The sequence below is a fragment of the Prionailurus bengalensis genome, chromosome A1 (assembly GCF_016509475.1).
Source record: "Prionailurus bengalensis isolate Pbe53 chromosome A1, Fcat_Pben_1.1_paternal_pri, whole genome shotgun sequence".
NCBI lineage: Eukaryota > Metazoa > Chordata > Mammalia > Carnivora > Felidae > Prionailurus > Prionailurus bengalensis.
Genome location: NC_057343.1, coordinates 236285175 through 236309592, shown reverse-complemented (window position 1 = coordinate 236309592; position 24418 = coordinate 236285175). Strand labels below are relative to the sequence as shown.

At 49.4% G+C, this 24418-nt stretch overlaps 1 long non-coding RNA gene across 1 annotated transcript; it reads right to left on the bottom strand.

Annotated features, from left to right (window-relative positions):
- Positions 1–8069: 8069 nt before the first annotated feature.
- On the bottom strand, positions 8070–21717 carry LOC122495616. Its single transcript, XR_006300513.1, has 2 exons — positions 15287–21717; positions 8070–12181 (listed from the first exon to the last, which is right to left on the bottom strand). It is a non-coding gene; the product is annotated as an uncharacterized LOC122495616 (long non-coding RNA).
- Positions 21718–24418: the final 2701 nt, after the last annotated feature.

Below are 24418 nucleotides of genomic sequence, written 5' to 3'. Positions count from 1 at the left end.
GGTTGGACGTCCGACTTCGGCTCAGGTCATGATCTCACGGTCTGTGATTTCGAGCCCCACATCAGGCTCTGTGCTGACAGCTCAGACCTTGGACCTGTTTCGGATTCTGTGTCTCCCTCTCTCTTTGACCCTCCCCCATTCATGCTCTGTCTCTCTCTGTCTCAAAAATAAGTAAACGTTAAAAAAAAAATTTTAATTTTTAAGCTAGAGAAAAGAAAGTATTATTAAGAAAATCACAAGGAAAGGGGCGCCTGGGTGGCGCAGTCGGTTAAGCGTCCGACTTCAGCCAGGTCACGATCTCGCGGTCCGTGAGTTCGAGCCCCGCGTCAGGCTCTGGGCTGATGGCTCGGAGCCTGGAGCCTGTTTCCGATTCTGTGTCTCCCTCTTTCTCTGCCCCTCCCCCATTCATGCTCTGTCTCTCTCTGTCCCAAAAATAAATACACGTTGAAAAAAAAATTAAAAAAAAAAAGAAAATCACAAGGAAAGACATATATTTACAGCACTGTACTGTAGTTATTGAAAAAAGTCTGTATGTAAGTGGGCCTGTCCCATTCAAACCAGTGTGGTTCAAGGATCAATGGTTAAACGATGTTATATACGATATACGTCATTTATATGCATATATGGACGTTTACTACACAATGTGTGCCTACATAGGAAAGTCAAGTGAACTGTAAATACTCATATATTTATTGGTTTTCTGCCTCCTTTAAAATGCAAGCTCCATGAGAAAATGTCTTGTTATTGGTCCTCGTTTCCAGCCTGTGCTTACTTAGGCTCCCGAGTGATTAGCACCGAAACTTATTTCTGTAATGTCAGAAAAAAAGAGATCTCTGACAGATAGCCAAGATACAAAGATACCTCGAATGGATAGCCAGTTTTCCACACAGTGACAATTAGGTGGAAATGGCAGGAAGTAATTCGGAGGGGCTTTCAATTGGATGGGAGAGATTTTAGTTAGAACAGATGGATGTGAAGGGTCTGCAGCTCAAAACCACAGAGGACTAAGGGACAATTAGCAAGTGCGTAAGTGGTAAATGGCTTGAAACCCCGTGACAGACATTTATAAATGGGCACGCGTGAGAAATAAGGAGTTCCCTGTGAAGAGAGTGAAAACAGCCCCTTGCACCACTCCTATTAAAAGCCATCACCCAAAAGCTGGTGACGATGCTGTTGTGTTAAGACAGGCGACTGTAATTGCATGATTGTGTGCAGCCCATTGAAAAGCTTCTGGAGCAGAGGCAGAAGGCTAATTTGGAGCGGCGAGTGGGTTAGCATTCATTTCAGAAAGTCTTCTCCCAGACACACATGCTACGTCAAAATGGACAGCCTTGTTCTAGTCCGACTGTTCTATTAGATAAATTACCCACATTTGCATGTGCGCTGTTTAGCTCCAGGCAGGGGAATATTTGCAAGTAACACCTGGTGCCTTGAAAGACACACACTGCCTACTATATCTTACAAACTTTATATGTTCTTTGCTTCCAAGTTCAATTAAAACACTCTCCAGTGAAGTTTCATTGATTTACTTTAATATATGCCTAAACCTCAGCCAGGGCGTAACTGATTTCTAAAGCACAATATCCTGTTGATGAACAAAAGACACCACAAAGTAACTGTCAAGTTCTGCTGACGGATCATTTTGCTCATGTTCTGGGAGACTTTTCTTTTTTATAATTTTCTCCCCGAGTGTCTTCAAGATTGCTGGTTTTGTGGTACAATCGATCACGTAATGTGTGCCATCAAAAAAAAATGGCGGGAAATTCCATCCTTCTGAAGAATCACATTGAAATTTAAAGTCTGTACGGTTTTCCTTCAAAGAAACTAATATGTCTACCCTTCCGAGATGAAGTTCTTTCTGCAGGTTGCCAGGGATGGGAACGTTTCCCATACAGATCTGGTCGTATCAGTGAGAACATCCATGTTCCCTTCCCTTGACCCACAGCTCCGGAACCATGGACAGAACCCCCGTTTCCAGGGAGCCATGCTCACTCTGACAGTGGGGCAGGTGATGAAACCCACCCCCCCCCACAGCACCGGGGGGTTACATCCAAACACAGAACTCACAGCAGGCACCTTACAGAGGTGCCTGGAAGGTCAACACACCACACAGGCATTCCATCCAACCAACAGGAGGATTTGCTTTCCTTCTTTTAAAAAAATCAGGAAGTCAGAGGGCCTTCAGGATAAATCGTGAACCACATGATTCTGGAAGCTTTGCCTTGGTTCAGAGCCTTGCTGTGTGTTTGTTTCTGATAAGCGCACAGAGACACCAGCCTCAGGGAAGGTCCACAACCCACACTGGAAGTGAAAAGTAGTCCAGAGGAGATCAGCCACGGACCGCGAACATCATGGGGAAAGAAGGAAGGATGAGTCTCTTGGGGAAAGAAAAAGCCTAAGAAGAAGCTTCTCAGGCCCCCACGTACGGATGCCTTCCCTGCCCCGGAGAGCTGGACCACGTGGACGTCTGACTGGGTGTGGGTCAGCTGTCACTGCAGCCAGAGAATGACCAGGCTGCGCCTAGAAAAGTGTGTGCTCTACGCCTGCCGTCCTCCCAAGAGGCCCAAGGTGGCTGCCAGGGCCGTGCTGGCATTGTGTCCACATTTTGCCAGCATCTGCTGTAACCTACCTGGCGTGTCGTTGCCAACTTTTGCTTGTGTGTTATCTCTCCTTGGGCTGGAGGTGATTGGAAGGCAGGGTGTTGGTTGTTACGGCTTCAGGCTCATGGTTGGTCCATCAATGCCTCCGTGAGTTCTACACACAGCGCATCGCTCAGGAGAGCCGTCGCCTGTTTTCGGAATCCTCAGAAACCGTATTGAAAGACCCTTAATAAAAGCCTCTACAAGCCAGACTCACATCTTAAAATGCCGAATGCTTCTGTTTCCTGATCTCTTTGAGCTATGTTACAAAAGGATTAAAATGAGTATTTTTAAATCACAAGCATGACTCTTGAATTTACGGCAGAATTCCAAATGCAGCCCGTATCCGCATGGACTCAGCTATCTCACAGACAACCTTCGACCTCAGAACAGAATAATTAAATCGTCTGCAACACTACCTGCCTTGATCCTGTTCCCCAACGCCGGGTTTATAAAGTGTTTGATGTGAAAAGCGTGTCCAAGTTTAACAAGACCTGGTACTGCTAGAAATATTCTATGGAAGTCAAGACTTCCTGTTCCGACTATGGGTTGTAGCGTCTACAAGAAAATAAAATCAGGAGAAAATAGTTGGGAACCATTTGCGGAGCCCAGCTCAAAATTCAGAAAGCACGAATGGAAGCTAAAATTTGGAAAGGGCAGTTCCCTAATGACCCTCTGTCCCCTGTGCCTGGGACTCTGAGCATCTTCTGGCAATGACAGCACAGTTGTCTGAGCACAGGGAGTGACATCTCAGAGATGGGACACTTGCTGAGGTTGGTTTGTTTATTTTTTTCTTTTGTTTTTACTATTATGAACAATGCTATTCTAAGCATTTGTGTCTTTTTATTTTTTAATGTTTATTTTTGAGAGAGAGAGACAGAGTGTGAGTAGGGGGAGGGGCAGAGAGAGAGGGAGACAGAATCCAAAGCAGGCTCCAGGCTCTGAGCTGTCAGCACAGAGCCCAACGTGGGGCTTGATCCCATGAACTGTGAGATCATGACCTGAGCAGAAGTCGGAAGCTTAACTAACTGAGCCACTCAGGCACCCAGTTTTTTTTTTTAACATTTTTTAAAATTTTATTTTAGACAGAGAGCACATGGGGGAGAGGGGTGGAGAGAGAAAGAGAGAGAGGGAGGGAGGGAATTTTTAAAACTATTTTTTAAAGTTTATTTATTTTGAGAGAGACAGAGACAGAGTGAGCAGGGGAGGGACAGAGAGAGAGAGAGAGAGAGAGAGAGAGAATCCCAAACAGGCTCCATGCTGCTAGCACAGAGCCTGATGCAGGGCTCGAAACCATGAAGCTCCGAGATTATGACCTGAGCCAAAATCAAGAGTTAGACACTCAACTGACTGAGCCTCCCAAGTTCCCTGAGAGAGAGAGAGCAAGCGAGAGAGAGAGAGAGAGAGAATCTTAAGCAGGCTTTACACTCAAGACAAGATGTGGGGCTTGATCCCACGACCCTGGATCACAACCTAAACTGCAATCAAGAGTCGGAACCAGGCGCCCCCCTTTATAAGTTTACTTATTTATTTTGAGAGAGGGAGAGAGAGAGCACACGAGTAGGGGAGGGGCAGAGAGAAGGAGAGAGAGAACCCCAACCAGGCTCTGTGCTGTCAGTGCAGAGCCTGACGCAGAACTCAATCCCAAGAACCGTGAGATCATGACCTGAGCCAAAATCAAGAGTCTTAACCCACTGAGTCACCCGGGTGCCCCTGCCAAGGCATTGGACATTATTCTATCCGACATCATTGTTGACTCTGTTCAATCTTAATCTTGCCATGTGGGTGTAGAGTGAAAGAGACACCTCTCTCAAGAAATGGGGCTCTAGTGGGAACCATCCATGATTGACATTAATTAGCCCCATTTCTCCACATCCACAGAGGAGAGAACTCACGATTCCCTTCACTCTCTCCCCTTCACTTGTCCCCACAAATGAGGGTGACCTGTCCAGCAGCTGATCTGGAGTAGTGACTGCAATGCCTGACCCTGTCACTTTAGCATGGACTCTTCCAGAGCTGCATGCCTGCATGCCTGAGAGAGATCGGCATTCTCCTCTCTTCTCCCACGACCTCGGGACATGCCCTGCTGGTTTTTTGAGAACAGCCTCCCCCAGGTGCTCTGCCCATAGGTGGCTGGGCCAGAGCAATGGAGTGTTAAAGGCGGAAGGCACACTCTGACCTTGAACCCTGGCATCACTCTGCACCATAGCTCTACCAGAGCATCTGTGTAGCCTTGTGTGGGGCACTCACCTGTGCACACCCAGGTATCTCCATTGGCAAAAAGCGTTCCATAACCGTATCTACTCCATGCAGTCACCAGGCCCTGGTGTTCCCATCGGTAACATGGGATTCATGGCATTGCTGTGATGTGTAACTGAGGAGAATGTCTGGCCTTTACAAGCCCTGCACACATGTCTGCAGTTGTCATTATCTTAAATAATATGTTTGCTTCCCTTTCTGATGCCTGAGACTATTTATCAATGAATCTAGAACACAGAGGGGAGGGGACACTGTTACTTAAGCCCCTCACACACCCAAGTCAAAGGGCATGTCAGCCATACCGGTGAAGGAGATGGTCAGTAAGGAAAGACTACAACACACACAGAGGAAGGGACCGGAGTACAAGAAGTCAGCACTGAGGGGTGACAGTTGTAACACTCGTGGTCTGCAAAGCCCCAACTATTTACTATCTGGCCCTTTGCAGAAAAAGTCTGCTGACTCCCTGCTCTAAAATAAGCAACCCCCTGTAGGCCCCTGTGCTCCTAAGACCTCACTCCCTGTCCACCTGTCCAGGTGGCTCTCCTCCAAGGCCAGGGGTCTAACAGCTGCCTCCTCTCTGAACCCTGGGCTGCACTGCTGTCCCTTCTGTACCCGACACAGTGTCTGCCTGACATCTGCTAGGTCACAGTAATGTCTCCTGGCTGCAAAATAAATGGATAAATGAATGTAACACATTGGACAACTACTTCAGATCTTCATTCAAGTGGAACTTTCCGCCAGCTAATAGCACTGTTATTAATGATCTCATTCCAGATAGCGTTTCAACAGAAATTTAAAAGAACTACAATATGTCAACTCATCCTTAAGCAGGAAGTCTGGTCACTCTCGGCGCATGGATTGCCAGCATTGTGTGGGCTGACCACGGTGATACAGGTGTGCATAAATGGTGCGCACTTCGGGTACAAACGAGAAAGGCATGGTTGGGGCTTCTAGAAACTTCCTCAGCCCATCTACACTCAGTTACTGTCTCAATAGATCTGGTCCCTGAGAAGAATACTACATAGATTCCCAGCTCTACTCACGGATGACTGTAGCATACACAAATAAAACAGAATTTCATGGTTTTCCTTTCTCAACTTTATCCGCAACCCATGGATGGACTTAAAAGTTAGTAGGTGGTAATCAGACATAAGTCAAAAATGGGACGAATCCATGACAGCAACAAAACAACAATAAATCACCCTGAACATATTTCAAAGCATTCACAGGTCAATGGGAGAAAAACACTAACCCAGCCACAGAAGATCCTAACAAGATCTGTCTTCCATTTGTGACCTAAAAGACAAGTGCCCGGAATAGAAGCAGATTGCCAAGACATCCTTAATTCACTTTTTCGTTTTGATCATCAAAATCTGGTATTCAGTTACAAACAATCTTACTGCATCTGGAAGCCATCCATTAAATGATTATATAGAGCACAGATATACCTGTCAGTTTTCCTCCTGTAAAATGCGCCCTGGTCATCCTCGGAGGCTTAATTCATCACTGTTTTCCTTAAATCCAAGTGATTACAAGTTGTGGTAGCTCATCTCCAAAGATGAACCCAGTTCAACCACTTCCCCAACATTCACGCCCTTGTGTAGTTTTTTCCCCATGAATCTGGGCTGGCCTATAATTCATTCTATCCAAAACAATGTTTTGGAAGTGATGTGACAAATCTCTGCCTAAACCTTCGGCCTCTCTCTCTCTCCCTGCCCCTCCCCTTCTCAAAATAAATACATAAATAATCATTTCTTTTAAAAAAAGAGAAAACATGCCTAATGACGTAATTGAATCCTCTTCAAGACTATGTATTTAGAAACTATTTGCTTACATTCCACACAGAGAAAACGTGTTTGATCGTGTGTCACTAATGCACATGTGTGTGTTGTGTTTGTGTTTGCACTACTGTAGTCATGTGTTACATATGCTATAAATAAATACTAACATGAAATCTACAAAGAGGGATGTCAACAGAAATTCTCATACTTTCCTGGGGCACCTGTGTGGCTCAGTCGGTTAAGCATCTGACTTCGGCTCAGGTCATGATCTTGCAGTTCGTGGGTTCAAGCCCCATGTCAGGCTCTATGCTGACAGCTCAGAGCCTGGAGCCTGCTTCAGATTCTGTGTCTCCCTCTCTCTCCCCCTCCACCTCTCTCTCTCTCTCTCTCTCTCTCTCTCTCTCTCTCTTTCTCTCGCATACACACACACAAAATAAAATAAAATAAAATAAAGAAGGTCTCATGTTTTTTATAACATTCTAAAGCATTTGAAAAGTAAACTTCAGACTGTCAACGGTAATTATTTCCAGTGGATTTTTGGTTTTTTGTTCTTGGTTTTCTTCTTGCTTGTTTGTTTTTTGGCTAAATGTGTTTTCCCCCAGATTTCCAAATTAATAATATACTATGTAAATAATTAATGTTTAATCTTAAATATTATTAGGGTTTTTAATTTATCATAAATCCTAATAAATTATATTTGGATTGAGAGTGAGCAAGACAAGTGCTCCCATTTTCCTCGATCATCTTTCTCAGTCAATAAATATGTCCCTTGGTGACCAGGATAATGGAAACAGAGGACAAGTCTGCCCTCCCACCTTTCACATGCTAGCCAACACCTGCCAAACCCCTTTCTTCTTCCATGACTCCCTGCTTGGAGCTTTAGAAAACATCGGGAATTAAAGAGAGTGCCAGCAAAGGATCACCCCATCTCACAGCCTTCTTACCACATAAGCCACCCCACCCATGGACCTCTCCACTACCTCAACCTCTCTACCATATAGACCTCCCCACCATATAGACCTCCCCACCCCATGAACCTCCCCTCTCCACGGACTTCCCCCATCATATGGGCCTCCCCACCCCATAGACCTCTCTATTCCATGGACAACCTCTACTATATGGGCCTCCCCAATCATGGATAACCCCCACCCCATGAGTCTCCCCACCCATGGATCACCTCCGTCCCATGGGCCTCTCCACCCCATGGACCTCTCTGCTCCAGGAACAATCCCCACCATATGGACCTCCCCAATCGTGGGTCACCCCACCCATGGACCACCCTACTGCATGGACTTTTAAAGTTTCAATCCAAGTAGAATCCGTGTTTTCTTAACTCTTCACAAGTTTTGTCTTCCCCTTAATGTTCTAAATGCCAACACTGAAAGGCTAATTTCTTGGACAAAGAAGTGGTCCAATTTATTACACTTCATGTTGTGAACAGTACCACATGGAAAGTTCTTTCACAGAAACCTACTTAGGAAAATAAGGTTGGGGCTGAGTGGAGAGAGATTTCTCTCATGAGGCAGCAGACAGACACTATAAAAGGGCTCCTGGGATGTGGGATTTGTGGTGAAACTTGATGAGTCTATGCTTGCTCTGCATTGGCATCCCCATGGTCTGAGGCCACAGGACCCTGGGAGCCGAAGCGTCAGGGAGAAGTGAGAAGGTACGAAGCTTCAAAATTATCTTATTCCATCCAGACCCAAAATACAACTGCAGAACACTGGGACTACAGATGGCGGTTTCCCCCGTCCTGTCCAGATTCCTCAGCAAGTGCATTTCACCCGACCCAAGATTTACATTTCCCATCTCATACTTAAGGCAGAAAATTCTATTATCTTCACTTGAAATATAGAAAATCTATGGCGATGATAAATTATAGAACTAGCCTCATTCATACGATAATGACTTAATTTTGATTCAGCCTTCACTGTCTACTCTCTATGTGAAATATGGCCTACGACTGCAGGAAGGGAGAGACTCAGAAGACACGCTCACAGACACACACACAGAGGCACACTCACTCACAGAGGCACAGTCTCACAGACCCACACTCAGACTCATGTACACTCGCAGACACGCACATAGATGCACACTCGCAGACACTTGCAAATGCACACTCACAGACACACTCACAGGTGCACATCCACTCACTAGAGTCGCCTGCACCTTGCTGGAGGCTGTGTGAGGGGAGGGGAGGAGAGTGGGCTCAGGGGCTGACCACCCGGGGCTGCATCCTGGCTCGCCTACTTACTAGCTCTGCCACTGAGCTGGAGCAAACTTCCTGAGCTCCCTGGGCCTTGGTTTTCTCATCTGTCAAGTGGGGCAACCGTTGTAGGAGGAAAGCTCGAGAAGCCCAGCCCACAGAGCCGGCCCCAGCACACCTGGGTGCCATCACCTGTGACAGACGCTGAGGCAAGACTCTGGAAACCCCTCCGCAGGGCACACACTCAGTGACTGTCATGGGAAGTCAACCTCAAGACCTGGAGGAAAGCGTCCAGGGGCCCGGGACTGAGACAGCCAGGCCGTCCCCCCACTGAGGCCCTGCATCGCTGTGAGCCATTCTCCCGTCTCCCCTTCCTCAAACAGCAAAGCCCACCGACGGAGACCAAGGGGCTTTCCTCACAGGGACCAGTTCACACCCTTCTTCATCACGGGCCTCAGCAGCGCAGGGCGGAAGGGACAGGCCCCGTGACGTTGGGACTGCCGGCCTCCAGAGCTGCGACAGAATACATTTCTGTTGTTTGAAGTCACCCCATCTGCAGTACTTTGTTATGGCAACCTCAGGAAATGCTCCAGAGGACATGATGTGCTCCCCAGTAGGGCCCATTTGGGGCAAGAACGTTGCGGCCTAACCTAAAAGCCAGCGAGGGCCGCTATGTTTATGAAATAACATCACCGTGTGAGCAGTCCCTGAGAAATGACGGTCACTGCAGCTGCCTCTGTTACTGAAGGTGGGGGGGAGCCACGGGGCCGGGTGCCTGCCCTGGTGCGTGGGCGGAGCGCGCTCAGAGCCAGCAGTTCTCCCCCAAACCCAGCCTCCCCATCCCAACCCCCCCCAGCGTGGCAGGGGGGGCAGAGGGGCTTGTCGGTGGGAGCCACAGTTGGGCGGTCAGACCACGCTTCCAAGGACTCCCGAACAGCGACCTCAGCTTGGCGCATACGTTAATGTGCCATCAATCATCCATTCTCCCGTCTCCAACGCGCTCCCCTCTCCTCTCCTCTGCTGCAAAACCCGTGGCTCTCACACCCAGCCATCACCCTCTCTCTTAGGGCGCGTTCTATTATGTTTTCAGCCTGGGTTACTGTTTTCCAGCCTGGCAACGGCAGTGCCCACGCATCCCATCGAACAGATGCACGTAAAACCCCAAGCTGAGTAGGGACGTCATTACCCTTCCAGAGGAGCCCCACGAGGGCCCCAAACTTCCTCGCTCATTGCTGGCTGTGAATCTCTGCCAACCTGCAACAGCTGGAACACCTCGCCAGGTCTCCATATGGATTTTGTGTTAACCGTCTCCTCTCCCGGCCGGGTCCAGCTCCGCCTGCCCGAGCCCACATCTGCACCTGCAGCCTTCCTGAAGATAATGGCTTTTCTCTGCCCAAGCTCATTCTGAGATTCAAGCGTGTTGAATCCAATTGCTTATTTCAGGGATAGAAGAAGCATGCCATCCAAACCTTCAGCGGGGCCTGGATTTGGTACACCCTTTTCAGGGGCAGTGTTCCCGAAACACAGCTATTAATTAGGTAGCCAATCTGTAGAAGCAACAAGGGGATAATAATTAAATTGCTGGCAGGAGATTCCAATGAAATAATGCAGATGTTAAAGAAGAAATGAAGAAGCAAACAAGGTTAATGTTTCTGTGGAACTAGGCTCTGGAAGGATTGTGTTATGGTGCTGTAGCCACCTCAGTGCCATAGGAGCCTGGAGCCATAGCCTTAGTACTGCCTCTCAACCCTTGCAGGACTTGGTTTCTCCATCCGTATGATGGACACACTCATGCTAACCATCTCAGACCCAAGTTGGGCTAAGAAAGTTGCTTGGACAATAATTGTAAAAAGTTTAGAAAACCAGAATGCTCTGATATGGGAATCACAATAATCTATTAAATATTTTCAAATCACCAAAGATAAACCTAACTCTTGCTCTTAAAATCCCATTGGCAGGAGGGCTGGACCCATAAAAATAAGGGGCATTGGCAGGAAGAAGGGTGCTCAGTGGCTCTACCCCTACCCCACCATCAACATTAACTCATGCATATAACTGAAGTGTTGGTTCACAACCGGCCATTATTTTACCCCAGGGGACATTGGACAGTATCTGGAGACACTTCATTGCCATTTGCTTTGGGAGAGGCGGCTGCCAGTAGCACATTCTGGTGGAGGCCAGGGATGCCGTTACACTTTGTACGACACACAGGACAGTCCCACAGCACAGAGTCACCTGCTCAAAATGGCGATAGTGCTGTGGTGGAGAAACGGACTACAATTACCTTATGTCTCTCTAGCCTTCTGTCCTCAAGGAGCCTGCTCGCTTCTTGGCTTGAGGCCATGCTCCTGAGCTGGACCAAGAGAAACAATGGACCCGCCCAGTACCAGAGAGACGCCACCCCGTCAGCCTTTTAGCTTAAGAGACCCCCACATTCATGCGCCATCAGCTGTAAACTGCAGAGACATTTCTTGGGAAATACCAAATAAGGAGGGGAACAGAATGGAATACTCTTACCAGACCTGTCTTACATCCTGGATCTGTGTTCTACCAAGTGATACCTGCTCTACATGTGTGGTCATACAGTTGCGGGGGAGCAGGGGATTGAAGACAGGAGCTTCTGTGACCCGAACAAGACGGTAGCCAAGACAGGATCGGGAATTTCGTACGTGACTTGGAGCGTTCTTCACCCAATCTTCATTTGTTAAGCACCAAATATGCATGACCTATGTTCCATGGAATAACCAGGCATGGTGTTCCCCTCTCAGGAACTTACAGTCTAGTGGGGAGAGATCATAGATCGTTCGTGCACAGTAAGAGCTAAGAGAAACCAAGCTTGGTGAGGGGCCCAAGGGAGGGGTGTGTGAGGTTGGGCAGTCCCCTCAGATATGACGACATTTGGTCTGCTGAGGACAGGGGCATCCATCTATGAGGTCAGCCTGAAGGACGGCCCAGTGACTCAGGTTACCGGCATGATGTTTACCATGATTCAACTAATCCACATCCACTTTCCACCATGGTTGTGCCCACCTCCACATTGTGTGCAGGTGACGCACGGCCATAATACTTCCCAGCCTTCCGCTCAGGACTGGAGCATCTGAGAACCCAACTGCCAGGGCCTGGCTGGCTTCACCCCAGTGTCAGGACTCAGTCTACGATCAGCCAGCACCCACACGGCAGGTCACAGCAAGCTTTTTGCAAACAGCAGCATTTAGTTCGTGGCCTTTCCTGCTTCCCCCCAAAGCAGCGCTGCGTCTGGCACTCGTCCAGATCACTTAGCTAGAAACAACACACAGCTAAAAGAAAAGAAAAAGAATTAAAAATTGCAACGAGTTTAAATAGGCAGCCATCCGTGGGGCCGTGCGTGTTTCCAGACAGCTTTATCTCTGCAGTTCACGCCCTTTGGTTGTGAGCAATTTCAAGGTTGATGGCGTAGCAACTGCCAGACATTCTTCCTGGCTGGTGGTGATCATTCCCTGGGTTGTAACAGGGCCGCACCGTTGCTTTGGGAGGGGGAGAGCGTATGTTCGTCTCCCTCCTCATTAGGTCAAATCAAGCTTTTCCAGGGCCAGGGCCTGGATCCCAGCTAGAAAGTAAGCACGTCCTCCATGTTGCTGTGCTATTCTGATGCACTAGGCTCTTGTTTCCAAGGAACCCACTAGAATAGAGCATCTCTATTAGAGAGGGAAAGAGAGCTAAAGCCACCAGAATGTCCCCAACCCTCACCCGCCTGGCTAGAATGGGATAGATCTAGGGCATTTCTTCTTGACCGTTTTGTACAGCCACGTTTCCAAGGCCACAGCACTGAGACCAAAAGGTGTCAGTGGCCCCAGGCACGGAGAGAGGTGGGTGGTTCCTGGTTCTGTCTCTGCCCCAGGGTGGGCCACCTTACATGAGCTCCCAGCCTGCTGGGCCCCATTTCCCCATCTGCCACCTGAAGGTGATTGATGGGGAGGACCCACTTCAGGTCCTGGAGCCCTGTAGATACATAAAGTCCTTTCATGATAAACGCCAGCTCCTCAGTGCTGGCAGCAAGGGACCCCCCCTACATGTGTGCCCATCCCCAGGGCTCTTCGTCCACATTGTGAACAACTGTGTTTTTCAGATTTCCGACAGAACTGCCCCCTTGTATTAACCCCAGGCCCATACGGAGTCCTGCTGCACACCCACCATGGACTCATCTGGCATCCTTATAACATTGTGACCCACCATTTACTGGGCACTTCCTGTGGGTATTTAAATTTTTATGGAGAGAAATTTCAATGGCAGGAATTGGACACATAGAGAAAAAGGTCTCAGGTGACATCAGTGTTAGGGACAGTTTCCTAACATTCTTCTTTTTTTTAATGTTCATTTATTTTTGAGAGAGAGAGGCAGAGAGAGGGAGACAGAGAATCCAAAGCAGGCTCCACGCTCACAGCAGAGAACCTGATGCAGGGCTCGCACCCATGAACCGTGAGATCATGACCTGAGCCGAAATCGGACACTTAACTGACTGAGCCAGCCAGGCGCCCCTAGGAGGGTTTTCCTCCGGGCCCAAGGAGTGGGGACAAAGAGCAGTTTTAACTTTACATCTTACAGCAGACTGGATTTTTTTTGTAAGAAGACAGGGATCACGTATTATATATGTATGTATATCATATACGCACATCTCTGCACATACACACGTGTATAGGTGACAGTGGAAAGATGTCAGAAGCAGCCCTTTCCCATTTAATGTAAATGGCACAAGGGATTCTTTCTTTGACTTCCCCTTGGAACTTTCAGAGGAGTCAGGGGAATCTCAGTGGCCGGTGTTTCACCTGCTGGGCAGCTGGACCCCAGGACCTCAGCAAGGGGGGGTCAGTTCCACTGGGGCCTGGCCCCCAGCCAGGGACGGCCCCCACCCCAAGCTCCCACCGCGGGCTTTCCGCTGCATCCTGCATGCAGGACTCAGAGTCCCTGGCAACTTGCGGGGTCCCCATCTTCCCCCTTCTCCCTAAACTGAGGCCTTGTTCCCTCTGCCTGCCCTCCAGTCTCCAGTGGGACCTTCTCTGGGGGCCTCGTCTACCCTCAGCACTGTGGGTTCCAAGCCTGTCCTTGTCACCAGCTGTCTGGGGACCTCGGGCAAACCAATCTGAGCCACACCCTGTCGTGAGAAACAACAGCCACGTACCAGATCCTCTGGCTCCTGCAGCAACAGCTAAGAGGCAGAGCTAACCAGGCAAAGGCAGTTCGGGAGCCCTCGAGAGTTCGGCAAGGAGTCATAGATAATCATCTCCCACACTTATCTACACCTCACTTTTTGAAGGACATCTATGATCTCTTCTTAATCCTGCTACGAATTTGTCCCCCGGGTAGGATCGCAAGGATTTATCTCCACTTCCTCTGCCTGTACCCAACCATCACTGGAACCACTTGGAAAAGCCCCTTCCTTTTTCTTTTTCAAGGACAAAATACATGCAGAGATGGGCCTGAGCTAGCCTGAAATCCCAAAGGAGATGATAAATATTGGTGGAAGGAATGAATTAATAAGAGGGTGATCCAAAGTGCCCAATAGTGGCCTGGCCGTGTTTTATCATCAAGCTGCTAGGGCCACGGGGGCTCCTGAATTGATCAGGACAGACCCCGGGGACACTTAGAATTCCAGACGGAGTCTAGACTTCATTGTCCACTTGAGAATATGAAACAACCCTCCTCTGGGGCCTACAGCACAAGTCCAATCTATCTGTCTGACATTTACTAAATCCCTTCTGTGCTGGGCATTGGAGACACAAATAAAGGTAGATAAAGGCAGAAGCTTGTAAGGACAGTGCATTTAATGTCAGGCAACTTTGACGAGCCCATGGGCATTGGTTCATTCATTCATTCATTCATTCGTTCCTCGGGGAGTACTCATTGAGTTGCCTATGTACCAAGCATCAGCTCCCCTTTGATTCTGCTGTATTTCTGTCTTTTTCCATAGGACTGATCATCTTCTAAAATACAGATTCATTTTGGGGACGCCTGGGTGGCTCAGTCGGTTAAACGTCTGACTTTGGCTCAGGTCATGATCTCGAAGTTCGTGAGTTCGAGCCCCGCGTCAGGCTCTGTGCTGACAGCTTGGAGCCTGGAGCCTGCTTCAGATTCTGTGACTCCTTCTCTCTCTGCCCCTCCCCCACTTGTGCTCTGTCTCTCAAAAATAAGTAAATGAAAAAAAAATTTTTAATACAGACTAATTTTTTCACTTATTGTGTCTCCTTTACTTGTCTGTGTTTCTCTGCTGGGGCGTAAGGCCCCAGAAGACAGGGACCTTTGTCTGATTCATTCACTGAGGTTTCCCACGCCCCTGGACTACGGCACGTGGAAGTTGTGGGTAAATGTTTCCTAATAAATTAAGGCCCTCTCCAAGGCCAGAGCCACAGACACAGCCTTCAGCTTACCTGGACTACAGGGGTCTCTTTCCTTCCACTCTGGCCGGGTCTCTCTGGTCCAGGGGCTCCTGAGGCTCCTGAGTTCTGCAGCTCTGCTCGGCCCTTTGGGATGGACAGCCAGGGCGGACTCTTCCTGGACATGATCCAATCCCATGGTGCCGCCTCTGCCCACGGCCTCCTGGGGCCAGCATCCGCGAAATGCCGGTCTGGGAAGAACAGTCACGTGCCTCCCTGGTGTGCCTTTCTAAACCTCCCCTCAATTCCCAGCCAACCTCCCTGAATGCTTTGGGCCCCTGGAAGAGAGAAGGGCAGGGAGTTGAAGAGAAAGGTACAGGAGGACCAAGGAGGGACATTTGTGGGGAGCCCTCCCGGTCGTGGGCAGTGCAACGTGGGCTAATGGAGGGCAGGAACACTCCCCCGGGCTCCCACTCACATGTCTGCAAGGGGCCCTCCCTCTGTCTCTGAAGGCACGTACAACACAAAGCCACTCTGTCTTCTGTCACCACTCCCTTGCTGGTGACTTGATCTGTTCCACTGCCCACAGGTCTGCCTTGCTGATCACCCAGTGATCACCCAGTGCGTGCCAAGCTCAGGGAAGGGAGCTGCAGACATACAGGGCATCGGCCGTGCTATTCTGACTCTCCAGGTCTAGGAAGGGCCACAGAAGAAAACCAACAGCTACACCGGGGAAGAAGGCCCTGAAAGGAAGCGAGCTATATATAGGCGCCTGGCCAGGAGGGTGGGTCGGGGAGGCATGTGGAAGATGTGTAGTGAGCTGCACTTCGAAGATGAAGAGAACAGAGCTGGTTCTGAGGTGAAGCTTCCAAGAGGGTCAGGGAGAGAGGAGGCCCCCAGCGGCCGGGGGAGCTGGTCGTGAAGAAGGGGGGGGCCCTCGCTGAGGAGGTTGGATCTTATCCTGGAAAGATTTTCATGTTTGGAGGCACGTCATCAGATTGGGCTTTGGGATATCCAGAGGCCTGGAGCAGGGATGCCTCGGGAGAAGATCTGGTGTCTTGTCACCATCCTGCCCATAAACAGGAGGGAGAAAACGAAAGACTCTCCACCTGCATTCAGGGCCAGGAGGTGCTGGCCACACCGTTTGTTGTAAAGCTGCAGGAAAAGGGAAGGGAGGTACAAATACGTTCCAGTCTCCTGTTTCGTGATGTCCAGTACAATTCATAAAGAACAGTTCTAATAAATGAAAAACAAAAATTGTGCTCTCGGGACCAGAAGCAGGTACTGGCCAGGGAGGTGTCAGGTACATCCCATGTCTGAGACACAAGAAACGGTCCCGACCCTCAGCGGCTTCTTGAAATGCGTCTCCCCCCCTCATTGCTTTTCACATGTATACGACGTGTTAGGCAAACTTTACATTATGCCACTGAATTAATAAAACCCTGTATTTCGTGGACTGATATTTTTACACCTTTGAGTTGGCTTAGATTTTTTTTTTCCTCAATGCAGAAGCTGCACCTAAAGTGTTTGCTATCAAACTGTTATTGTAATAATTCTCTCAGAAACTTGGGAAGTCAGGCTCAAGTCGAAAATACAGTAGATGAAATTCCTTTGTTAATATGGCATGTTTAGGGCTGGGGTTGGTTTTGGAGCCTGATGCCAAGAGCTGACCAGTGTCTCCAGCAGATTAGTGGTTCCATTTGGTGGCACAGTATCTTACTCTCTTACTCAGTGCATTCTGTGAAATTCACGTTTGATCACGTGTGCACCTGTTTCAACCATTCATTTCTCCTCCTTTTCTTACCATTGATCATATAATTTGTAAACCAGAGTTTCCACAAGGGACATGGGTGAAAGCTGACTTCTTAGTAATGGGCTTCAGGTCCAGCATTCAGAAAAAAATACATTCAGCATCAGAAGGGAAACTCAAAAGCAACGGGTCTATAATTTGGTACAAAGAACGTGTTGGTACCTAGAGCATTTTGACTCAAACAGAAACCTCTTGTACTAGGTTTTTGAGCGTTCTGGGAATTAGGCTGAGGTGAATTTGCTCCACCATGCTGCTCCTGTGTGCAGATGGAGGCGGAGTGGGGGAGGATCAACCCGCCTCAGAGGGGAGGAGCCTCCGGAATCTTGCCCCCTTACAGCCCTCGATTAAGGATGGAGAGGAGGACTTCATCAACCAAGCAGGACACCGTGATGTTGTTTGTAACACTTCAACCTGGACTGGTTGGCCAGGGCCATCTGAAAGCCAACTAGATGGATGGCATTTCCAGAGGTCTCGCAGGTGTGAGTCATAATGATGGGGCCGTCGTGCCATGATTCACACCATTACCTCAACATCCTTGAACTTGTGTGTGTTCAGATGATGTGAAATAAAGTGTCAGGTGTTACTAGTGTCAGCAGCATGACTTCTGCAGCTACACTGCCCAGTGCAAGTCCCTGCTTTGCCACAACAGTGTGACCTTGTGTAAGTTATTTGACCTCCATTTGCCTCTGTTTTCTCACCTGCAAAATGGGGACATAGTAACACCTACTTCCGAGGTTGCTTTGAGGATTAATGAGTTTATGGCAACGTCTGTCACACAGGAAACATGGTCCACATTTGCTCTTCTTAGAATGAAAGAAAAATGGGAAGACATTTGAGCAGTCCTTTATTTTTTGAAAGTATGTTATTAAAAACAAAAAAACGTGGATCCTGAGAAGGTGATAAGGAATCAGACGGTGAGAGAATAATGCCACTGGATGAGACATTTAAACTGCCTGTAGGCACACAGATTTTTCTGGATTCCCCGGAAGAGCCTAGCACAATGTTAATGAGCTAGCACATCAACAATTGATGGTGATCAATCACACTTGACCGACCGTTCCAGGAAGTCAAGCTTGGGAAAAATCTGCTTTGGAGAAATGATTGGGTCCTTGGGCTACAAATCAATTACAATGGTGCTAGGCGAAGTGCCTCACGGGGACAGTGGTTCTCATGCCAGCTCTTGCTTCGTGGGCTTTTGTGTTCACCCTCTAACACCCAGCTGTACAATATTCACGTACGACCTCCAACCGACATCTTATTTTGAGGCTCTGACCATCGGTGGCCCACCTGTTGGGGAACCACTCCCCGCACTACTTGTCGAGCTCACATGTACCCATGCGTAAGTTTCAGGAATGGCATCACTGTCTCTGAGAGCTCTGACAGACCAGGTCCGATTCCCATGTTGCTGCCTCTTCTACCCCTCCACTTTTCCCCTTTGCTGATGCTTTCCAATAGACCACAAGCCACCAATGATGGGACCGTGTCTGGACAAGATGGGGCGCTGGACACGACGTGTGACGTGCAACGGATGCCATGCGAATATTTGTTAAATGGATTGTGAGAGCTCTCCAGCCAAAACTCGCCAGGGATGACCAGAGTTGGGTTTGTGGACTTGTGATGAGGGAGAACGTGCACCATGGGGAACTGGAGGGTTTCTCAGAAAGAGGGGATTAGAAAGAACTTACAGGATTTGAGCATTTGTTGGGTGATTCTGGGGAAGTTTCACGAAAGTTGGACTTGGTTCTGGATGGGATGCTGCCAGGATGAAGTAATTCTACAAAGGGCACCTTAATAAAGCTTATATGGATGGTAAAAGGGATACAGCGCAGCTAACCCTGTAATTGTTTAACCTCAGCCACACCTATCAGCCCGGGCTGGGCTCTGTGGCCACCTCCATGGTTGGACAGCGGTCACATTGGTGTCTGTGCGCAGATGTGCTTACGCAGTGGTCTTGTTAGTTCCGACCCCATTGTGGTCACAAAGCAGCCCTCTTTAATCTTGCCATTCTGGAAGATCCCTATCCAGCAGGGAACACCCAGGCTGGTTGGGCAATCAGGTCACGTCAGGCGCGTGGGGCGGCTTTTCTCGTTCTCGGAATAAAGTGCCGAAGGTCCGTGCTCTTTCTTGTTCTGTTTCCTCCTCATCTTCAGTCTGGGGCGAGCTCCTCTGCAGACCTCAGGCCCCTGATGCTGCTTCGAGTTTCTGGATTCTTCCTCCAGCGGAAACTGAACTACCTACTGGCCTCCCTTGGAGTGGGGTGGGGGGTGCTCACCTTCCGCTCTTCTGACGTCTTCCCTCCTCCTTCTGTTTCTACCTTTTGCAGAGTGGAAGCCTACCTCATTGGTATGAAAGGGTAATTTGGAGAGATTTTCCTTCTGAAGAATTCGACCACCTCTTAAGTGATGTGACGCAGTATTCGCTACTTTAGGTAAAGCTGGGCTCTCCTCGACCATCCAGGGTGTCTTTCCTGATGTGGAAACGGCACGGCGAGCCCTCGGGAGCACCGCAGAGTTGTGCGGCTTTCGCTGCAGTTATTTGCTCTGTATCACTTTTAGAAGTTCGCTGAATTAGAGAAGAGTAATTTACGTCTTAAAAAGGAAGGGGAAAACAGCTTGCCCCCGATGGGCAGATGCTGAATCGAGCAACTTGCTCCACAGCCAGGGCCCCCAGTCGTGGCCTGTGCTGTCGGGATGCGATGCCGGTGTGGTTGGCATAAGGACCCTCCCCCGAGGACAAGCCGAGGCTTTGGAAGGTGCAGAAGTCAGAACAGAGTGCAGGCTGCTGACAAGAGCGCAGAGGAAACCAGCACCACGTCTCCCGCTATTTTCTCTACCAGATGCCTAATGAGGGGCGTATCTGCTGGGGAGCCAGTGAGTCCACAGTAGTGTCACCCTGCTGGTGCCCAGCAAACGTGTGTGTGTCACCTGGGGGGAAGCTGGAGAGGGTTTCACTGTCCTTCCTCCTCGGCAGCCACACATGGCCCCACCCTCCTGGGCCTCTGGAAGGGGCCCTTTGTGGCTCCAAACACCCCATCCCTAACTCCCCCCTCATTGCCCCCAACAATGATTTCGTAAATGGACAAGGGAGCTAGGAAGACGCCCCTTGTGTGTCATGTCATGAGGACAGCCCTCATCCATGTCACCGAGAAGGACTGTCCGGGATTAGCAAACGCTTGGCATGCAAGGCAGGAAAGATGGCTCGGGGAAGGCGGGGGTCCGCTCACTTTGGAAGCAAACTTGAGTTTGCCAGTTGGAGACAATCTCCATCCTGGAAATTGGGGCAGGTGAAGGTGCATCCTGTCCTCTGGACAGTTTTCAGTGGAATCTGGCTTCTTTGTGAGGGACAGAACATGTGGGGGCATGCTGACTCCTCCCTCCTCTGGTTATTCTCTGTCCAGAGTGGGTGAGGCTGGAGAGGCGGGGGAGGCCAAGTACAGCTGGCGGGAACAGGGACCCTGCGTGTGTCCGAGGACCCTCCTCTCCTCAGCCCAGGTGCTCAGCAATCCACTAGGGAGTCTGCATACACCGCCTTCCCAAGGGACTCGAGGCCATGGCCCCAAGCGGGGTGGGGGGGGAATCTGTGGAGTGGGGCCCTGGCCAGGACAGGGAAGGCCACAAAACTGATCGCCTCTACATAAAGAAAGAGCTGGACCACCAGCTCCAGCTTTGCCGGGATCGTCCAGAAGGAAAGACACCCGGAGCAACGATCCTAGGCCCGTTTGGAATCGAAATGCATCAGGCACATTCGTTTGAGGTTGTCTTTTTTCCAGTTTTCTGAATTTAACAAGCAAGAACCAACTATTTCCAAAAAATCTGAATGACCGCACGATTTGCAAGAGAACAGGGTACATGAACACCGACACCTGAGACGCAGGGAATGCTTCTCTTTCCAGACTCATTAAGATGTCAGATGAGCGTCCACACGTTAGCGCCCTGCACACACACTGCAACGAAGAGATATTAATTCATGGAGGTTTGTTCCCACTCTTGAAATTCAGAGCAGCCTGTGTTTCTCTGCGGGCCTTCCAGAAGGCCTTCACTTATTTAGGCTGGGAAACACCTTTGATGTGGCTGGTGCCTGACCCAGAGGGGAGGGAAGGGATTTGGCTCTAGAATCGTACAAGAGGAACTCGGGGTGTTGTGGAGATAAGGCGCGCTTGAGTCACACGTCCCGTATGCTGCTCTCTCCAAGGCTCCTAACATGCGCTACTCCCTTCAAATGGGAAAGATGGAATTTCCCGGTCGCTGAAGCTGGCTGGAAGCTTCTGCTTTAGGATTAAACTGTTTGCTGCTGAACTTCACAGAAAACAAAACACATAAAGCCATGTTCTGTAAGTAGGTGGGACTTGCCTCTCAGCTTCCGCTTGCCCCTCAAGGGCTAGATGCTTTCGTGAGAATTTCTGTTCATCAAATTGGCTTCGGCAAAATATCCTGGTTTCAGTAATCACAGAGCAGTCAGTTACATCTAGGCAAACTAACGCACACCGCGTTCATATGTTGTATCCATTTTTATTATTGATTGCTCCATCGATAGGATGCTTAGGAAAAGTAACATGACGAGACCAGATTGATGTTACCATAATGATCCTCAAGCATGATGGGATGGTTTTTGCTCGTTTGTTTCTTTGTTTTTTAATTTTATTTTTCAAGTTTATTTATTTTGAGCGGGGGGAGAGAGAGTGAGAGCAGGGGAGAGACAGAAAGAGGTAGAAAATCCCACGGAAGCTCCGCATTGTCAGTGCAGAGCCCAGCGCGAGGCTCAAACTCACCAACCGCAAGATCATGTCCTGAGCTGAATTCAAGAGTCGGAGGCTTAACTGACTGAGCCACCCAGGCGCCCCATGATGGGATGTTGTAAGTGGAGTAGACATTTCAGTCACCTAGGATGTAGACTCTAGTGTTCTTTTCTGTTTTGTTTTTTAATTCGGAGACAGGTGTTTGAATTCTCAAGGGAGCCCACAGCCCCTTTCCTGCCTACATCAGTGTGGCTGACCTCGTGTGCTTTTCAGGAAAGAGTTTACCCTCCTTTATTTGGTTCAAAACCATCTTCATTAATTAAACACATCAGGCTCTGGGGAGAAATCCACATCTCACAAAAAAACAGTCCACAAGGTCAAGACAAAAAGACTCTAGATTTGTGCCCTAACCATCCACTCAAGCAAAACAGAGCATCCTCATTAAATAAATCCTTTGAGATCATTTTAAGTAAATTTAACACTAAAAATGTATGATGTTAAGCAAAACCAAACAAAAAACAGACATTCTGTTTGTAAACTAAAGTCTATTCGTAAGTCTTTTCAAAAATTCTTGCCCTCACATATTTTAAATGTAAGTAATGTACCACTGTTTCCTACTGATTGGAGATCTTCCTATTTCGAAATAAATGTGGTGTAAAAGCCGCTTCGAGAACATGCAAAACAAACCTTGAACTGTCTCTCTCCTCCCAAATTATCTGTATTTTTGGCCCGTTTCTTAAAGAAAACCCATTTCTTCTTGTTTGTTCAGGGCTCCAATCCCAAACCCCAGCCTGAGGGGGAGGAAATGTGCACTTTCTCTTGGGGATGGAACCCACCTTGCTGCTTCCCTCGGTGATCCTGCGTCCCAGCTTCCAGAACTCAGAACAGAAAGTCTCCTTGGCTCTGCTCGGTGCTGGGACCTTTCGAGCCACCCTCAAGACCACGCTTCGGGAAGAATGCAGTGACTCGACTAGCTGTTGCCATTACCTCATGCAGGGAAAGTTCCGGGACATCCTCTGTCCCGTCGAGTCTGGCCATCTCTACCTAAACATTGAATCCAATTTGGTGAAGGAAGCAGAAACTTGGATCCACCCAGTACCTTGAGTTGTGTCAATGAGGGACCTCGAGAAGAATCTGGGGCGATGTGAGGGTACGCCCTGGGCCACACTCCCTGTTCCACCTGGGAAAGTTAGGGTCATTTATTGGTTGGAGGAGGAGGCGGCTGGATGAGAAGCGTCTATCCAAGACATGGCAATAATCCAAGACCTGGAGGCAGATGTGGCCGGCAAGGGGTCCCCCACTTTGAGGCCCGTGTGCCTTGCTTGCTGGGCAATGGAGTCTTTCCTTCCCATTTATTTCATTTCTGGAACAAAACTCACATTCTTACAAAATTCAGGTGATGTGTCTATTACATCATGATCAAGGGGCACCCAGGCAAACACAGGAACAGCACTGCATACAACACAGTGGACACACACTCGCAAACACACCACACACCCGTGCACACTCACATGTCACACCATCACACCCGCACGCGTTTGCCCCCACCCATGCACAAACACTCATGCTCACACACTCGGATACACACACGCTCCGACACACAACCGACAACACCCATGCACACGCTCACACACCTCACGCCTCCCCACGTGCACACATACACCCCAGTCACGATCATCGTACGGTCCTGACCCTGTACAAAGTGCCTGGGACCCCCATCGTGTGTGACTGGAGCTACCGCCATATCCATCCTTCAGGACCAGAGCTTGAGACCCGGGTCGAGGAGGCGTCTCACTGGCAGTGAAGCAGCAGCTGAGGGGGACCCGGGACCAGCGGGCTGGCAGCCCTGTCCCGCTCTACCCAACTGGGCCTGCCCTCAAATCCCGTGCAAGGGAAGCGTGATTGTCCCGTGTGCACCAACACCCAGTGTAGAGTCTCAGGAGCAGAGCCCAAAATGTGTCGTGCACCAAATAAGGAGCCTTCGTGCAAATCCTCGAATGTTCAGTCAGTAGAGGACCCATTTTGCACTTCACTTTTTATTTCAGTTTATGTATGTATTTATTCTTGAGGGAGAGAATCCCAAACAGGTTCTGCACTGTCAGCACGGAGCCCGATGCGGGGCTTGAACTCACGAACCGTGACATCACGACCTGAGCCGAGATCAAGAGTCGGAAGCTTAACCCGCTGAGCCACCCAGGTCAGGTGCCCCTCACTTCACTTCTGCCTCAGAAACCAAGACCTCTGTGCCTGGGGAATTAGGTTCAAAGGGCAAAGTCAACGGGTTCAAGAGTCTGAGTGATGTCGGAGACCACATGGAGGCAGCAGCAGCTCCGGAAGGGAATCCAGACGGTCAGCCACGAGGCGCCCGCACGACCCACAGGCGGCTCCCCCTGCCACCCTCAAGCCCCCTGGAATCCCCTTTTCCTGCAGCAACTAGTTGGCATGGCCCTGGTGTCCTTCCGGACAAGCAGGTGCCTGCAGGAGGCGGTGCTGACTGGCAGTCCCGCCCTGCCCCCACCTCCCCACCCCAATCCCCAACCTCCACCTCCCCACCCCCACGCACCCCACCGCTATACCCTCCAAGTTCCCCACTCCAACCCCCCAACCCCCCACATCCCCACCTCCATCCCCTCCACATCCA